General features: G+C 46.6%; 2 non-coding genes across 2 annotated transcripts; both read right to left on the reverse strand.

The window, feature by feature from the left end:
* Positions 1–3387: 3387 nt before the first annotated feature.
* Positions 3388–3571, reverse strand: LOC119733488. Its single transcript, XR_005271857.1, has one exon. It is a non-coding gene; the product is annotated as a U2 spliceosomal RNA (small nuclear RNA).
* Positions 3572–9347: 5776 nt separating this feature from the next.
* On the reverse strand, positions 9348–9540 carry LOC119733591. Its single transcript, XR_005271930.1, has one exon. It is a non-coding gene; the product is annotated as a U2 spliceosomal RNA (small nuclear RNA).
* Positions 9541–18443: the final 8903 nt, after the last annotated feature.

The following is an 18443-nucleotide window of genomic DNA, read 5'->3' on the forward strand; positions in this document are numbered from 1 at the left end:
TGCTAGATATTTGTAACATCCCACAGACGAAATCCTAATTTATTTTTTAATAGTAACCCACTCAACAAAATGCAAGCACTCGTCCGGAGATTGAAAGAAATGACCAATTGAAAAAGGCTGTGGCATAAATTAAATTATGTGTTTACGACGACGACAAGACTCAGGGATTAACTTTAATCGCATTACCTCCCCTCGCCTCACGAAGGGTAAAAGCATATTAAAAAAAAAAAGAGAGAGTGAAAGGGACACAACAGAATAAAAAAAGGTTAGTTGTAAAACCTAAGAAATGGGCTGATCGGGCGAACTGAGCTGACTGGCAAATCTCTTTTTGGAAACTGTGTTGGCTCTGAAAAGAGCCGTTTGGTTTTGAAGCCTTCAAAATTTCTATTTTGAAGTCGTGTACTTGGTGACGGCCTTGGTGCCTTCGCTGACTGCATGCTTAGCAAGCTCCCCGGGAAGAAGTAGGCGTACTGCTGTCTGCACTTCACGGCTTGTGATGGTGGACTTCTTGTTGTAGAGAGCGAGGCGAGAAGATTCGCTGGCGATGCGCTCAAACACGTCGTTGACAAAGCTGTTCATGATGCTCATTGCCTTGCTCGAGATTCCGGTGTCGGGGTGCACCTGTTTCATCACTTTGTAGATGTAGATGCCGTAGCTCTCCTTGCGACGCCGGTGCCTCTTTTTGTTTGCGCTAACCGGACCCTTAGTATTTCCGGCCTTCTTCTGACCTTTTCCGCTAACTTTGGGAGCCATATTGGAGGACTTGGAATGTATCGGATCGTGAGATCGAATGAAAGACCAGCACGTCTTGGCCGGCTTTTATTGTGCACAGCTTGGATTCTGACCACCCATGCATCGTCCACTTTCCCGCCAGTGACCGCTAACCCATGCGTGAAGAAAGCGGTATGCGTGCATAGTTATACAATGCACGCACGGCACGACCCCCCCCCCCCCTCCCCGGCAAGGGTATTTTTAGCCTTTTTCTCAGACTGACACGTGTATAAGTGTCCTTCTTAAATATTATTGTCTACTGAATTTCTGGGAAATAATAAAGTCATCTCCAGCGGAGGGCGAATTAATATGTCGTAGTGCACCAATACTTCTTTAAATGTTGTTTCCCCCTTATGCACCATCCATTTATAATGAATCATACAATGTAACGCAAAACCGACGAAAATAAGAGAACGAGTACCTGTAATTGTCAAAACAGATAGGAAATATATATCATTATTACCATGCCCATAACAATTCAATTTTGCCTGGAACACGTTTCGGATGAGGCATACGTATAGAACCCAAAAAGTGGAATGTATTTGGACAGAATATCAACAATAATAATTCGGAAAAAAATCAACGGCCCTTTATTCTTTATTTGAAGGAAAACTCAGGGATTGGACTTAATCTCTCTTTGAAGAAGTAGTGGCTCTGAAAAGAGCCGTTAGTTTTATTTCTTTTTGCGCACACAACGTGCTCAAGCTCGTTCACCCCGAATTCGGCGGGCCAACTGGATGTCCTTGGGCATGATGGTGACCCTCTTGGCGTGAATGGCGCACAGGTTGGTGTCTTCGAAGAGGCCGACGAGGTAAGCTTCGCTCGCTTCTTGCAATGCCATGACGGCAGAACTCTGGAATCGCAGTTCAGTTTTGAAATCCTGTGCAATTTCACGCACAAGTCTCTGGAATGGCAGCTTTCGGATCAGCAGTTCGGTGCTCTTCTGGTAGCGGCGAATCTCACGGAGGGCGACGGTTCCCGGTCGGTACCGATGGGGTTTCTTGACACCGCCAGTCGCCGGTGCGCTCTTGCGGGCCGCCTTGGTGGCCAACTGCTTCCTGGGGGCTTTCCCCCCGGTGCTCTTTCTTGCCGTCTGCTTGGTGCGCGCCATGGTCAAGGGTATGGTTTGATGAACGGTGATCACAACTGAGTGCAGATTGAGCGAACGGACCCCGCCTCTTAAGGCCGGCGCATAGCATCCTAGGTTGGAAGCCTAACAATGGGCTATCTTCCGATTGGGTGCTTCGGGGGCCAAGCGGAGACGCTTCAGTGATCACGATTTCCGTACGTTGAAAAAGTATAGACGTTAAATTTCAATCGAAAATGCTGCTTTTCCGAGCCTATAGTATTATGAGCCCTCGGCAACAGAATCCATTTGGGATCGTTGTGACTACAATATTTCTCCCACCCCCTACTTGGGATTAATTGAACCCCAATAAACACCCCCTCCCCCACCCCCTAAAAGAAAAGTGACAAACATACGGATTTCCCTGGCTGCTGTTTATGTTTGTTTTGTAATAAAGACAATAATCACACACACCCATTCGCGAACAAAATGTCACGGATCCCTCTATACGTTCCCCGCTATATCCTGAGACGAGCACCCAGTAATTATTACTTAATCGACTTTGACAAAAAATGGAGACCAGACATGTTTTACAGTGGAAATAGGGAGGGGAAAAGCAACTCTAAGAACACACATGACAAGGACAAGTGAAATCGAGTAAAATCAAGATTCAATCTCTTTTTTGAAATAGTGGTGGCTCTGAAAAGAGCCGTTCGGTTTGATTTTTGAATATGGTGTCTAGCCGCCGAAGCCGTACAGCGTGCGTCCCTGTCTCTTCAGCGCATACACCACGTCCATTGCAGTGACAGTCTTCCTCTTGGCGTGCTCGCAGTAGGTGACTGCATCGCGGATAACGTTCTCCAGGAAAACCTTGAGGACTCCGCGGGTTTCTTCGTAGATGAGCCCGGAGATACGCTTGACTCCTCCGCGGCGGGCCAGCCGACGAATGGCTGGTTTAGTGATTCCCTGGATGTTATCTCGGAGAACCTTGCGGTGTCGCTTGGCACCCCCTTTGCCTAGTCCCTTTCCTCCTTTGCCACGGCCAGACATGTTTGTGTCTCCTCAGTCGGTTGTAGATGATTCAATGGCCATCCCAGCCCCGGCGAGGCAACTTATAGGACATGCGCGGACGCGATATGAGCATGCGAAGCCATCAACTGTTACGGCGCCCTCTGGCGACCAATCGTGGCAGGAGCACTCATCCTGGGAAACAAACAAATCAGAAGCAAAACAAGGGGGAAAAGGGATAACAAATAAGAAAAGGAAGAAGATGCCTAGAAACATATTGCAACGAGACTCAAACAATACATTTATAACCAGACACAGAGGGGTCGTGGCCAAGCCTTTTTTTTTTTTTTTTTTTTTTTTACACCTTGAACGGAAATCAATGGAAACGCCAACATCATAATTTAACAAGACTTTACACACTTACTAATATTTACCGTAATTCAATGTGAAAGCCCTGTCACCAAAACGTCAAAAGAAAACGAACCTTTAACGACGGGGCACCGTAGTCAGAACCTGTTTTTGTATTAATTTATGTTCCCCGAAGGGAGTGGGCCGAATCCCGGATGTACTGCTATACCGGGCCAACCCGTGGCCGGGACGAGGCAAGCCTCTATTCCACGGCCCAAATCCAAAAATCAGTTTAATATACTGGCTGTTCAATGAACAGCGTTTCAGATATTAAGCTGAAAAGAACAGATACTTATTTTTAGGCCCCCAACAAGACCACAGGTGGGGCCGAGCAGGCCGACCACGCCGGACCAAGCTAGTAGGGTTGCGAACCCCCCTGCCCGACAAACAACAAACATGCAAAACCCGAAGGCCACACAAAAACTGACAACATAGAAACTGACCGCAAAACACATCAGGCTGCGCATGCGGCGGAACCAGGCTAATCACCAACAACAGAGCCACAATACGCAATAACACCCCGAAGGGATACAAACCCAAGCGTAGAAACACCGAAGCGGATAGGATCACCCTACTGGCAAGGAACCAGCCGGGGACCGCTTCGGGGGCGGAGCCTTACAGTCTCAAGGCAAAGTGCAATGCCGAGTCTGGACCTCCTCCTGATATTCCTGACCAAGACTTAGACCAAAGTGCAATGATCTTAGCCAAAAGGCCGAGAAGCGATAACGATTAATATTAAAACAATAGCGCGGAAAGGGATTATTCGTCTTGAAATACTGTTTGCTATTGTTCTTCTTATTATTTATTTTTGCCTTTTTTTGTTTCCTGGTGTGAAAACAAAAAAAAAGACTCCTGCGCGTCCACCGCAACTCAACGAAACCAGGGGAGAGAGAGATGAGCAAGAAATCTCCGGCTTTCTCAGATTAACAGAGACATATACATTCTTAAAAATATTTCTATCATGCATTTTCATACACCTCGATCATATTTCACCCAAAATCTTGTTGAAAAAATTAATCCAGACAAAAAATGGGATCAATGCATCAGTGAGCGAGAGCGTCGGCACTAAATGCCGTACGTACGATGTACCGGGACAAGCATATCAATAGATGGCGCCCTTCAACACTCCCGGTCATCGCGCCTCGGCGTTTCCCATCTGGGTATTTCTCAGGGCCTGCCAATGGGTCCCACATTAGGGGCGGGGAAATACTTCAGTTTGTCAGTAAGCTCCGTGGCCGAGTGGTTAGAGAGCACATGTAGAAAGTAATAGACCGTGGGTTCGAGTCCCAGCCTGCCGCTTTCCTTTAATTGCTTGGTTATTGTTTTGTTTTGTTATTTTTTCACTTACTTATTTCCCCTTTTTGTAATAATTACTATTTTATTTCATTGATTTATTGTTTATTTCGTCATGAAGTTATAAGAAGAAAATTCGAAAGAAAAGAAAACATTCGTCATACCGTTTTCATTTGCGCTTATAATACTTATGTATCAATATCAATGCGGTCCCGCGGGGAGTTAATTGAAGAGAGAGAAAGAAAGAAAAGAAACAAACGGGAAACAAATGTCAACGCACCATTATTTGTCCATTTTTGTAACCTTTGGTGAATAAGTCATTCACATTCTACATGAGGCAACATTTAAGACAATGCATATACATACATGTATGGCTAATGTACTCAGCCGGCCGGCCGGTCACATACGCAGTGCGTAAAATTTTGCATAATGATTAAGTTAAAGGACACAGTGGGAATTCTATCTGGAACAGTGTTCTATTGTTTATAAAAAAAATTAGAGAAATTGATTTCGGCTATGAGTGAAGGTAGAGGTGGAGTTAGACAGGCAGCGACAAATCTCTTTTTTGAAGGTTGTGGTGGCTCTGAAAAGAGCCTTTTGGGTTTGTGGATGCAAAGTAAGTTCTTTTCTTTACTTTGACACTTTGGCGGTCTTCTTGGGCAGAAGAACTTGCTGGATGTTGGGAAGGACACCACCCTGCGCGATGGTAACTCCGCTCATCAACTTGTTCAACTCCTCGTCGTTGCGTATAGCAAGCTGCAGATGGCGGGGATTAATTCTCGTCTTCTTGTTGTCTCGTGCAGCGTTTCCGGCCAGTTCCAAGATCTCCGCGGTAAGGTACTCCATCACTGCCGCAAGGTAGACCGGTGCACCGGCACCGACACGCTGGGCGTAGTTGCCCTTACGCAGAAATCTGTGAACACGACCCACGGGGAACTGGAGTCCCGCCCTGGAGGACCTGCTCTTGGCCTTGCTTCTTGCTTTGCCGCTCTTTCCTCGCCCAGTCATCTTGACAGTATAGTGACAGAAGATGAATGTACTCTGCAGTAAAGGTGGTGTGTGAATGAACCCACTTGGAAAACACAACACTAGTTATAGCGTTCTGGTGGATTGGCTGAAGCGTGCCAAGTAGCCAATCACGCGACACGGGCGTGCCCGTCGCACGGTTGGGTGCACCGCATCCATTTTGGACGCGGGGGACGAGGGAACAAAAAATTACAACTGTGTCATCGTCGTTCAAAGTAATGGAATCACTAGATAAAACACAGAAACATGCAACATTCTTACCTCCATTTTAAGACGTTTTATTGTTATTCCGCCGAAGAAGTCCCATGATCTTTCGACCAGCCTCCGCACAATGGCAGTGATTCGTTGCTCTCACGCGGCGGTTAAAACTGGCCTCGGTTTCTTGCTAGATATTTGTAACATCCCACAGACGAAATCCTAATTTATTTTTTAATAGTAACCCACTCAACAAAATGCAAGCACTCGTCCGGAGATTGAAAGAAATGACCAATTGAAAAAGGCTGTGGCATAAATTAAATTATGTGTTTACGACGACGACAAGACTCAGGGATTAACTTTAATCGCATTACCTCCCCTCGCCTCACGAAGGGTAAAAGCATATTAAAAAAAAAGAGAGAGAGTGAAAGGGACACAACAGAATAAAAAAAGGTTAGTTGTAAAACCTAAGAAATGGGCTGATCGGGCGAACTGAGCTGACTGGCAAATCTCTTTTTGGAAACTGTGTTGGCTCTGAAAAGAGCCGTTTGGTTTTGAAGCCTTCAAAATTTCTATTTTGAAGTCGTGTACTTGGTGACGGCCTTGGTGCCTTCGCTGACTGCATGCTTAGCAAGCTCCCCGGGAAGAAGTAGGCGTACTGCTGTCTGCACTTCACGGCTTGTGATGGTGGACTTCTTGTTGTAGAGAGCGAGGCGAGAAGATTCGCTGGCGATGCGCTCAAACACGTCGTTGACAAAGCTGTTCATGATGCTCATTGCCTTGCTCGAGATTCCGGTGTCGGGGTGCACCTGTTTCATCACTTTGTAGATGTAGATGCCGTAGCTCTCCTTGCGACGCCGGTGCCTCTTTTTGTTTGCGCTAACCGGACCCTTAGTATTTCCGGCCTTCTTCTGACCTTTTCCGCTAACTTTGGGAGCCATATTGGAGGACTTGGAATGTATCGGATCGTGAGATCGAATGAAAGACCAGCACGTCTTGGCCGGCTTTTATTGTGCACAGCTTGGATTCTGACCACCCATGCATCGTCCACTTTCCCGCCAGTGACCGCTAACCCATGCGTGAAGAAAGCGGTATGCGTGCATAGTTATACAATGCACGCACGGCACGACCCCCCCCCCCCCCCCCCTCCCCGGCAAGGGTATTTTTAGCCTTTTTCTCAGACTGACACGTGTATAAGTGTCCTTCTTAAATATTATTGTCTACTGAATTTCTGGGAAATAATAAAGTCATCTCCAGCGGAGGGCGAATTAATATGTCGTAGTGCACCAATACTTCTTTAAATGTTGTTTCCCCCTTATGCACCATCCATTTATAATGAATCATACAATGTAACGCAAAACCGACGAAAATAAGAGAACGAGTACCTGTAATTGTCAAAACAGATAGGAAATATATATCATTATTACCATGCCCATAACAATTCAATTTTGCCTGGAACACGTTTCGGATGAGGCATACGTATAGAACCCAAAAAGTGGAATGTATTTGGACAGAATATCAACAATAATAATTCGGAAAAAAATCAACGGCCCTTTATTCTTTATTTGAAGGAAAACTCAGGGATTGGACTTAATCTCTCTTTGAAGAAGTAGTGGCTCTGAAAAGAGCCGTTAGTTTTATTTCTTTTTGCGCACACAACGTGCTCAAGCTCGTTCACCCCGAATTCGGCGGGCCAACTGGATGTCCTTGGGCATGATGGTGACCCTCTTGGCGTGAATGGCGCACAGGTTGGTGTCTTCGAAGAGGCCGACGAGGTAAGCTTCGCTCGCTTCTTGCAATGCCATGACGGCAGAACTCTGGAATCGCAGTTCAGTTTTGAAATCCTGTGCAATTTCACGCACAAGTCTCTGGAATGGCAGCTTTCGGATCAGCAGTTCGGTGCTCTTCTGGTAGCGGCGAATCTCACGGAGGGCGACGGTTCCCGGTCGGTACCGATGGGGTTTCTTGACACCGCCAGTCGCCGGTGCGCTCTTGCGGGCCGCCTTGGTGGCCAACTGCTTCCTGGGGGCTTTCCCCCCGGTGCTCTTTCTTGCCGTCTGCTTGGTGCGCGCCATGGTCAAGGGTATGGTTTGATGAACGGTGATCACAACTGAGTGCAGATTGAGCGAACGGACCCCGCCTCTTAAGGCCGGCGCATAGCATCCTAGGTTGGAAGCCTAACAATGGGCTATCTTCCGATTGGGTGCTTCGGGGGCCAAGCGGAGACGCTTCAGTGATCACGATTTCCGTACGTTGAAAAAGTATAGACGTTAAATTTCAATCGAAAATGCTGCTTTTCCGAGCCTATAGTATTATGAGCCCTCGGCAACAGAATCCATTTGGGATCGTTGTGACTACAATATTTCTCCCACCCCCTACTTGGGATTAATTGAACCCCAATAAACACCCCCTCCCCCACCCCCTAAAAGAAAAGTGACAAACATACGGATTTCCCTGGCTGCTGTTTATGTTTGTTTTGTAATAAAGACAATAATCACACACACCCATTCGCGAACAAAATGTCACGGATCCCTCTATACGTTCCCCGCTATATCCTGAGACGAGCACCCAGTAATTATTACTTAATCGACTTTGACAAAAAATGGAGACCAGACATGTTTTACAGTGGAAATAGGGAGGGGAAAAGCAACTCTAAGAACACACATGACAAGGACAAGTGAAATCGAGTAAAATCAAGATTCAATCTCTTTTTTGAAATAGTGGTGGCTCTGAAAAGAGCCGTTCGGTTTGATTTTTGAATATGGTGTCTAGCCGCCGAAGCCGTACAGCGTGCGTCCCTGTCTCTTCAGCGCATACACCACGTCCATTGCAGTGACAGTCTTCCTCTTGGCGTGCTCGCAGTAGGTGACTGCATCGCGGATAACGTTCTCCAGGAAAACCTTGAGGACTCCGCGGGTTTCTTCGTAGATGAGCCCGGAGATACGCTTGACTCCTCCGCGGCGGGCCAGCCGACGAATGGCTGGTTTAGTGATTCCCTGGATGTTATCTCGGAGAACCTTGCGGTGTCGCTTGGCACCCCCTTTGCCTAGTCCCTTTCCTCCTTTGCCACGGCCAGACATGTTTGTGTCTCCTCAGTCGGTTGTAGATGATTCAATGGCCATCCCAGCCCCGGCGAGGCAACTTATAGGACATGCGCGGACGCGATATGAGCATGCGAAGCCATCAACTGTTACGGCGCCCTCTGGCGACCAATCGTGGCAGGAGCACTCATCCTGGGAAACAAACAAATCAGAAGCAAAACAAGGGGGAAAAGGGATAACAAATAAGAAAAGGAAGAAGATGCCTAGAAACATATTGCAACGAGACTCAAACAATACATTTATAACCAGACACAGAGGGGTCGTGGCCAAGCCTTTTTTTTTTTTTTTTTTTTTTTTACACCTTGAACGGAAATCAATGGAAACGCCAACATCATAATTTAACAAGACTTTACACACTTACTAATATTTACCGTAATTCAATGTGAAAGCCCTGTCACCAAAACGTCAAAAGAAAACGAACCTTTAACGACGGGGCACCGTAGTCAGAACCTGTTTTTGTATTAATTTATGTTCCCCGAAGGGAGTGGGCCGAATCCCGGATGTACTGCTATACCGGGCCAACCCGTGGCCGGGACGAGGCAAGCCTCTATTCCACGGCCCAAATCCAAAAATCAGTTTAATATACTGGCTGTTCAATGAACAGCGTTTCAGATATTAAGCTGAAAAGAACAGATACTAATTTTTTGGTTTCGGGATCCTCCTAAAGAAGATCCCAGGATAGGGTAGTCACACTACACCTTAGTAAGTGAGGCTACGAGCCTCCCTACCCTTTGCCTAATAATTAAACTGACAAACACTTAACACGGACAAGACAAACAAACTGTGTAGCCACGCTACCCACGCGTTACCATGGTAGGGTACGACCCTAACTGTCTGCCGAAAACCATATTCAAACAAAATGCATACTATACACATCCAGACGAAACTTCCAAACTTCGATAAAAAAGACCTAAAGGGTCTAAAACATGAGAGCGAAGACTCTCACAGGTTCGACACAAGGCTCTAAAGAGATGCCATGATTCTACTAAAAAAGGGCCTAAAGGGCCCCAAAACCAGGAGCTGAAAGCTCCCACACAAAAGGGACCAAAAGGGTCCCAGTAAACCAGGAGCAAAAATTCTCCCACACAGAAGAGACCTAAAGGGTCTAAACAGCAAACACCAAGGGTTTCAAAAACCTAAAGGCGAAGAATTAGCTGACCTCCGACGACTGTGCAGAGAATTCCCCGCACGCACCACGTAGCACGGAAGCCGTCTTCGGTCAGCCTAGCAAAATCAGCACGAATTCTATCCCTGACCGCGCGCTTAATCCGATGGAGAACAATATCTGCGCTGGCAGTAGACTTATCGAACAAGGTCTCGCAACGCGAAGACCAAATAAGCCACTTGACAACGCAGATCAAGTACCAAACCAAAACACAATCTGCACGGTTATTCAAACCATCAGCATACAATACACAAGGTGCGGTCAGGGAGAAATGTTCCCCCAAGATCCTCCCACCCACATGTTCAACCCAACCCCAAGGAATAGAAACAAAGGCACAATCCCAAAAAACATGGTTAATAGTTTCCGGTTGGCCACAACCGGCGCGGGGGCACTTGCCGGCCCCATAACCCCAATTAAGAACTTTTTGGGCCGTTTTCACGGCCCGCCAAATGATTCTCCAGTTCAGATCCCGGAGACGGTGATCCAAAACGGAGCAGTTAGCAAATTTAAAAACCAAGGCTAAGTCTTGGAGGACTAAGACCGGTTTCCTAACAGGATCTTGGCCGAAAAAAATCAGGTATAATTGGCGGGAGGTACCCGCTTCCCAGGCAAAATTCGGAGCCAGCTTAAAAACAAGCAAGACCAGCTTGCAAAAATACCCATACCAAGAAGTGAGGTTCAAGGCGTGCGGCCTGCTGTTAGACCAAAACCCAACAGGCAGGATACTACGCAACGAAAATGTTACCCAATAAAGGGCAAAAAACCTCCAAGGAGGACCATCAACATCCAACACGCTCCTCAAACCCCGAACAAAAAGACTATCACATTTATGTCTGATATTAACTACGCCCAGCCCACCCTGATCAACAGGTTGAAAAAGGACTGGGCGCGAAACCAACTCGGTCTTATTAGACCAAATGAAACCAAAAATAGCCTTGTTCACCACCTTCTCCACCGAGGCGGGGAGGGGGTAAATAGGCGCTAGATAATACAGAGGCGAAAGAATAACTGAATTAACAACCAAAACTTTACCAAGAAGAGAAAGATTTCTCCCTTTCCATTTAGTAAGACAAGTGAGCAGAGCTGGAATTCGTTCCTTCCAGCTCTTCTCACCCATGTTTCCCTTACCAACAAAAATACCATTAATTTTAATGGGAGTTCTGGTCCACTTAATGTCAACCAGAGAAGACATATCATCAGGCCAGGCCCCGAAAATGAGGCCCTGAGATTTGGCCATATTCAGGCGAGAACCGCTCGCTAACTCATACTGTTTAATGATACCGAACAGTCGCACCAGCGACAAGCGATCCCTGACAATGCAAGTGGTGTCGTCAGCGTACTGAACGACTTTGCACTGCAAACCACTGCTGCCTGGAACCACCAGGCCACCGATGCGACCGTCACGGATAACTGTAGCCGCAAACGGCTCAATAAAAAGAACGTAGAGGAGAGGAGATAGGGGACATCCCTGCCTCACTCCCCTCGACAAACCAAACGGATCAGAAAGAACACCATTAACTAAAACTTGACTAGAAATGTCGGTGTACAAAAGTTTGACCCAGTGCAAAAAGTTAGGGCCGAACCCAAAACGACTCATGACTTTAAACAAAAAATTCCAGTTAACTCTGTCGAAAGCCTTCTGTTGATCTAAAGAGATTACAAGGCAGTCAAGGTTCTTTCCATCCACATACGCCACCAGATCCCGTAGGAGTCTGATGTTGTCGTGGATGGACCTCCCCTTGACGCCGCAAGTCTGGAAAGGACTGATGATGTCTGGCAGCACTTTGCTGATACGTAAGCATAAGGCCTTCGACAAAATTTTGTAGTCAACATTCAGCAAAGAAATTGGCCGTTTATTACGGGGATCTAACGGGTCACCGGGCTTTTCTAATAGAGTTAGAATGCCCGACCGCTGAGAAACAGCTAAACAATTCAACTTATAAGCACAACGAAAAACCCCCAGCAGGTCTGGACCTAACAACTCCCAGAAGGAAATGTAAAATTCCCTGGGAAGTCCGTCCCCACCAGGGGTCCTACAGTTGGCCATCCCCTTCAGTGCATCGGTCAACTCCGAGAGTTCAAGTGGACTCTCGAAATCCAAAAAAAGGTCATGAGGGACTCTGGAGGTTAACGAGTCTAGAAAGGGAGACTGGAGATCCTCCTCTACCGGCTCCTCGCTAAACAAATCGGAATAAAAGGACCGATAAACAGAGGCAATTTCTGCCGAAGTCTCGACAACAACGTCGTCGGCACCGCGGACAGAAGAAATAAACTTTTTTCTGGCTTGCTCGGACTCCAGCCGAAAGAAAAACTTGGATGGCTTCTCCGCATCATTGAGGACACGGACACGAGAACGTATTCGAGCCCCCTCAGCTTCAAAGTCATCCAATGTCTCCAATCTCCATTTCAAAGAGTCATACTGGGCTAGAAGCGCGGGGTTAGAATCCCCACTATTCAAATCAAGAAGAACAGATTTAAGAGAAGACATTAAGTCCTCCCTTTTCTTCCGTCGTTTCCTGGCTAAGCGGCTAGAAAAGCTGACCAACATTTGCTTGGAACGCAATTTGACGTCCTCCCACCAGAGGAGTTCATTATCAAACCCCTCCTTGAGCGAACGCCAACCTAAATAAGCTTGCGTAAACTCTTCTCTAAAAACGGCATCAGAAAGGATGGAGACATTACACTTCCAGTAACCGCTCCCGATGCCGGGAGAAGAGGGGAAGGTAAATTTCAAAGTAATAGCATCATGATCAGACAAATAACAGGGCGAGTGCGAACAAGACTCCACATCCAGCAGACGGGACACGTAAAAACGGTCCAGCCTACTGGAGGCGGAGTTCGCCGCATTTCGCCAGGTAAAAGAATGAACATTAGGAAAACGATCTCTCCAACAGTCTTTTAGGGAAAAAGTGGACAAAAGCTGCCGCAACTCCGCGGCTCCCAAACCACACGAAGTAGCAGCAGAACCGCGACGGTCCAAATGGATGTCCAAAACACAATTAAAATCGCCACACAAAATAATTGGATGATTGCCTCTCAAATGAGAGGCCAGATTAGAAAAGAAAAGACGACGGGCTCCAGGGTCCGTGGGAGCGTAAACTACACAGAGATTAACACTACTCCCGTGACCCTGGAGGGTACCGCTAATAATACGACCCTCAGTATCCACTGAAGAATCGAAAAAACGTAAAGGACTACGCCTAGGAATAAGAATTACAGTACCAGAGGAGAAAGATGTGCCAAAACTGGCAAACATCTCTCCCCTCCATTCTGCACTCCATAAAGCCAAATCTGCAGGGGTGATATGACATTCCTGCAGGCAGGATATGTCATAATGATGACAAAACTGAAAAATGCGTTTTCTTTTCAGGGAATCACGCATTCCATTAACATTCAATGAAATAATGGAAATCATTGAAATAAATACAAGAAAGGAAAAGAAACAGACTGATGAAGGCGTCATTTTGCCTAGAAAAAAATACTCAATACTTCAAATAGGACCTAAGGTCCGCCGATCCGGCATCCAAAACGAAATGTGCATGTTCCTGGATCAGGTGGCTAAACCAGTCATAAGAAGACCGGGTGGTCTTGTCACAGCGGGGACACTTGAATTCCACAGGGGACTTATCCTGATGGACTGTCACCCTGTGGCTATTAAGCTCAGACCAAGCCTGGAAAACCTCCTTGCAAGCAGGAACGCTGCAAGGGATCAAATTTTCTTGGATCCCAGGAAGCTTAAGACTTTTAAGTTTAAGTCTGGCTTTCCTTACTACGGCAACGGTAGGTCCTTTAAGAACCTCTTGTGGGGCATCAGGGGTCTCGCTACATGTTTCCATGCCCTCAGAGCCCGAGCCGGAAAGTTCCTTCTCGGAAGCAATGCGGAGCACGGGCGTCAGTGAAGGAGGAGAACTTTTTTTGTGTTGTACTTCCTCATCCGAAGATGAGGAAGAAATTACACGCCTCTTTCTGTTACTTGGTCTTTTCCTGCTGGAACCAGCAGGAACCTTTGGGATTTTTCGCTGGCGTTCCAGCAGAAAAGTGTTGCACTCAGGCTCACTGCAAACAATTTGCGGCGGGCCGTTAACATTAGTGCAATCAGCACAAGAAAGAACAGTGATTTTCCTGTGACCGATGGGGCAGTCACAGGAAATACATAAAGCATCAACCCCGTAGGGTCCAACCTGCGTATTGCAGGAACTACACCGCACCTTCGGACGGCTAGACAAGCCGTCCTCCGGCGCGGTGCTGTTAAGCTTAGTGGGTGGGGTCTCCCCTACGGTTGACGAGCTAGATGGAGATGCATCAGAGGCAGCAGCCTGGGACTCAGGCTCGGCAGGAGTCGACGAAGTCGTCTCCTCCCGCACCACCTGAGCCCAGGTGCGTTTAGGAACTACTTTGTTTGCAAAGGAGTTAGGGCACATCTTAAAGTTGTGCCCCTCCTCCCCGCAAACAGTACAGACAACTCGGTTGGGGCACGAGGAAGCCACGTGCCCCACACCAAGGCACTTATAGCACTTTTCCTGCTTACAGGAATTAGCAAAATGGCCCTGCTGGCCACACTTTGCACAAGTCCTGGGCTGTCCAATGTAGGACACCCAGGCATTTCTATTACCAATCCGCATAACGGACGGTATGTTTTTCTTGATCCTCATACGGTACTGCCTAGTACCGTTGAAGATCGTAGGCTCTCCAGCGTGGGTACAAAACCGACCCTGGAGAACCTCGCCATAGGCACTCAGCAAACGACGAACAATATTGTCGTCGATGCTAAGACAAACATAGTGCATCGTCACAATGGCAATGCCATCAAAAGCAATCACCTGACATCCGGGGATGGATGTCAGGGACGGTTGATACGTCTTCGCCAGTTCTGGCGTCTTGAACACAACATCGAATCGATGCCCTGGCAAAGGCTGGACAGCCGACAGGTGGTCCTTGGCCACAATTCCCAACTTACTAAATTCCGAAAAAACTAGTTTCGGCGTAACTTCGCCGCCGAACCGCAGCTCGACGGCGCACTCTTTATATCGGAGAGATGGCATCTTGCCTATCTCCGACAAGGAAACAAAAAACGAAGGAAAACCAATGCACAGGCCGGTAAATACTCCTGGTAAAACACCGACCAGTTACCAAAATGATTACTGCAGGATGCAACTGCCACCCTGCAGCAAAAAGAAAAAAGGGACGGTCAGCAAATTGCTGATCAGTGAGGTATTTAAATATACAAGTGCAAAATGCACAGAGCCTATATATACAAAATGGCGTAAAAGGCAAGGCTTTTTGCCTTTACGCTTAGACAAAAAACAACAAGAACACAAAATCCCGTAGAGTTACGCACACGAATGCTGTTACGCAACACCACGGGTAACTGAATCAGAAGAAAGGAAAGGCCGTGCACTGCCCGGCGTGAACAAAAGAAGAGCTGAACAAAGGAATACACTGGCTAATACTGTACTGTGTGTTCAGCCAGCTACAAAAACCCACCCCCAAAACCCTCAAAAATACACCCAAAATCCAACAAATTTCAAACGAAAAGTAGACAGACTTCGTCTATGAAATAACCAAAACCCCTGGTAAAAAATTTAACTTTAGAAAAGCTCTGAAGATTTACTACGCTTCAAGAAAACACGGAGCTTCGGGAAGTCGTGATGATCTTAGCCAAAAGGGCGAGAAGCGATAACGATTAATATTAAAACAATAGCGCGGAAAGGGATTATTCGTCTTGAAATACTGTTTGCTATTGTTCTTCTTATTATTTATTTTTGCCTTTTTTTGTTTCCTGGTGTGAAAACAAAAAAAAAGACTCCTGCGCGTCCACCGCAACTCAACGAAACCAGGGGAGAGAGAGATGAGCAAGAAATCTCCGGCTTTCTCAGATTAACAGAGACATATACATTCTTAAAAATATTTCTATCATGCATTTTCATACACCTCGATCATATTTCACCCAAAATCTTGTTGAAAAAATTAATCCAGACAAAAAATGGGATCAATGCATCAGTGAGCGAGAGCGTCGGCACTAAATGCCGTACGTACGATGTACCGGGACAAGCATATCAATAGATGGCGCCCTTCAACACTCCCGGTCATCGCGCCTCGGCGTTTCCCATCTGGGTATTTCTCAGGGCCTGCCAATGGGTCCCACATTAGGGGCGGGGAAATACTTCAGTTTGTCAGTAAGCTCCGTGGCCGAGTGGTTAGAGAGCACATGTAGAAAGTAATAGACCGTGGGTTCGAGTCCCAGCCTGCCGCTTTCCTTTAATTGCTTGGTTATTGTTTTGTTTTGTTATTTTTTCACTTACTTATTTCCCCTTTTTGTAATAATTACTATTTTATTTCATTGATTTATTGTTTATTTCGTCATGAAGTTATAAGAAGAAAATTCGAAAGAAAAGAAAACATTCGTCATACCGTTTTCATTTGCGCTTATAATACTTATGTATCAATATCAATGCGGTCCCGCGGGGAGTTAATTGAAGAGAGAGAAAGAAAGAAAAGAAACAAACGGGAAACAAATGTCAACGCACCATTATTTGTCCATTTTTGTAACCTTTGGTGAATAAGTCATTCACATTCTACATGAGGCAACATTTAAGACAATGCATATACATACATGTATGGCTAATGTACTCAGCCGGCCGGCCGGTCACATACGCAGTGCGTAAAATTTTGCATAATGATTAAGTTAAAGGACACAGTGGGAATTCTATCTGGAACAGTGTTCTATTGTTTATAAAAAAAATTAGAGAAATTGATTTCGGCTATGAGTGAAGGTAGAGGTGGAGTTAGACAGGCAGCGACAAATCTCTTTTTTGAAGGTTGTGGTGGCTCTGAAAAGAGCCTTTTGGGTTTGTGGATGCAAAGTAAGTTCTTTTCTTTACTTTGACACTTTGGCGGTCTTCTTGGGCAGAAGAACTTGCTGGATGTTGGGAAGGACACCACCCTGCGCGATGGTAACTCCGCTCATCAACTTGTTCAACTCCTCGTCGTTGCGTATAGCAAGCTGCAGATGGCGGGGATTAATTCTCGTCTTCTTGTTGTCTCGTGCAGCGTTTCCGGCCAGTTCCAAGATCTCCGCGGTAAGGTACTCCATCACTGCCGCAAGGTAGACCGGTGCACCGGCACCGACACGCTGGGCGTAGTTGCCCTTACGCAGAAATCTGTGAACACGACCCACGGGGAACTGGAGTCCCGCCCTGGAGGACCTGCTCTTGGCCTTGCTTCTTGCTTTGCCGCTCTTTCCTCGCCCAGTCATCTTGACAGTATAGTGACAGAAGATGAATGTACTCTGCAGTAAAGGTGGTGTGTGAATGAACCCACTTGGAAAACACAACACTAGTTATAGCGTTCTGGTGGATTGGCTGAAGCGTGCCAAGTAGCCAATCACGCGACACGGGCGTGCCCGTCGCACGGTTGGGTGCACCGCATCCATTTTGGACGCGGGGGACGAGGGAACAAAAAATTACAACTGTGTCATCGTCGTTCAAAGTAATGGAATCACTAGATAAAACACAGAAACATGCAACATTCTTACCTCCATTTTAAGACGTTTTATTGTTATTCCGCCGAAGAAGTCCCATGATCTTTCGACCAGCCTCCGCACAATGGCAGTGATTCGTTGCTCTCACGCGGCGGTTAAAACTGGCCTCGGTTTCTTGCTAGATATTTGTAACATCCCACAGACGAAATCCTAATTTATTTTTTAATAGTAACCCACTCAACAAAATGCAAGCACTCGTCCGGAGATTGAAAGAAATGACCAATTGAAAAAGGCTGTGGCATAAATTAAATTATGTGTTTACGACGACGACAAGACTCAGGGATTAACTTTAATCGCATTACCTCCCCTCGCCTCACGAAGGGTAAAAGCATATTAAAAAAAAAGAGAGAGAGTGAAAGGGACACAACAGAATAAAAAAAGGTTAGTTGTAAAACCTAAGAAATGGGCTGATCGGGCGAACTGAGCTGACTGGCAAATCTCTTTTTGGAAACTGTGTTGGCTCTGAAAAGAGCCGTTTGGTTTTGAAGCCTTCAAAATTTCTATTTTGAAGTCGTGTACTTGGTGACGGCCTTGGTGCCTTCGCTGACTGCATGCTTAGCAAGCTCCCCGGGAAGAAGTAGGCGTACTGCTGTCTGCACTTCACGGCTTGTGATGGTGGACTTCTTGTTGTAGAGAGCGAGGCGAGAAGATTCGCTGGCGATGCGCTCAAACACGTCGTTGACAAAGCTGTTCATGATGCTCATTGCCTTGCTCGAGATTCCGGTGTCGGGGTGCACCTGTTTCATCACTTTGTAGATGTAGATGCCGTAGCTCTCCTTGCGACGCCGGTGCCTCTTTTTGTTTGCGCTAACCGGACCCTTAGTATTTCCGGCCTTCTTCTGACCTTTTCCGCTAACTTTGGGAGCCATA

The sequence above is a fragment of the Patiria miniata genome, unplaced genomic scaffold, assembly GCF_015706575.1.
Source record: "Patiria miniata isolate m_02_andy unplaced genomic scaffold, ASM1570657v1 HiC_scaffold_25, whole genome shotgun sequence".
NCBI lineage: Eukaryota > Metazoa > Echinodermata > Asteroidea > Valvatida > Asterinidae > Patiria > Patiria miniata.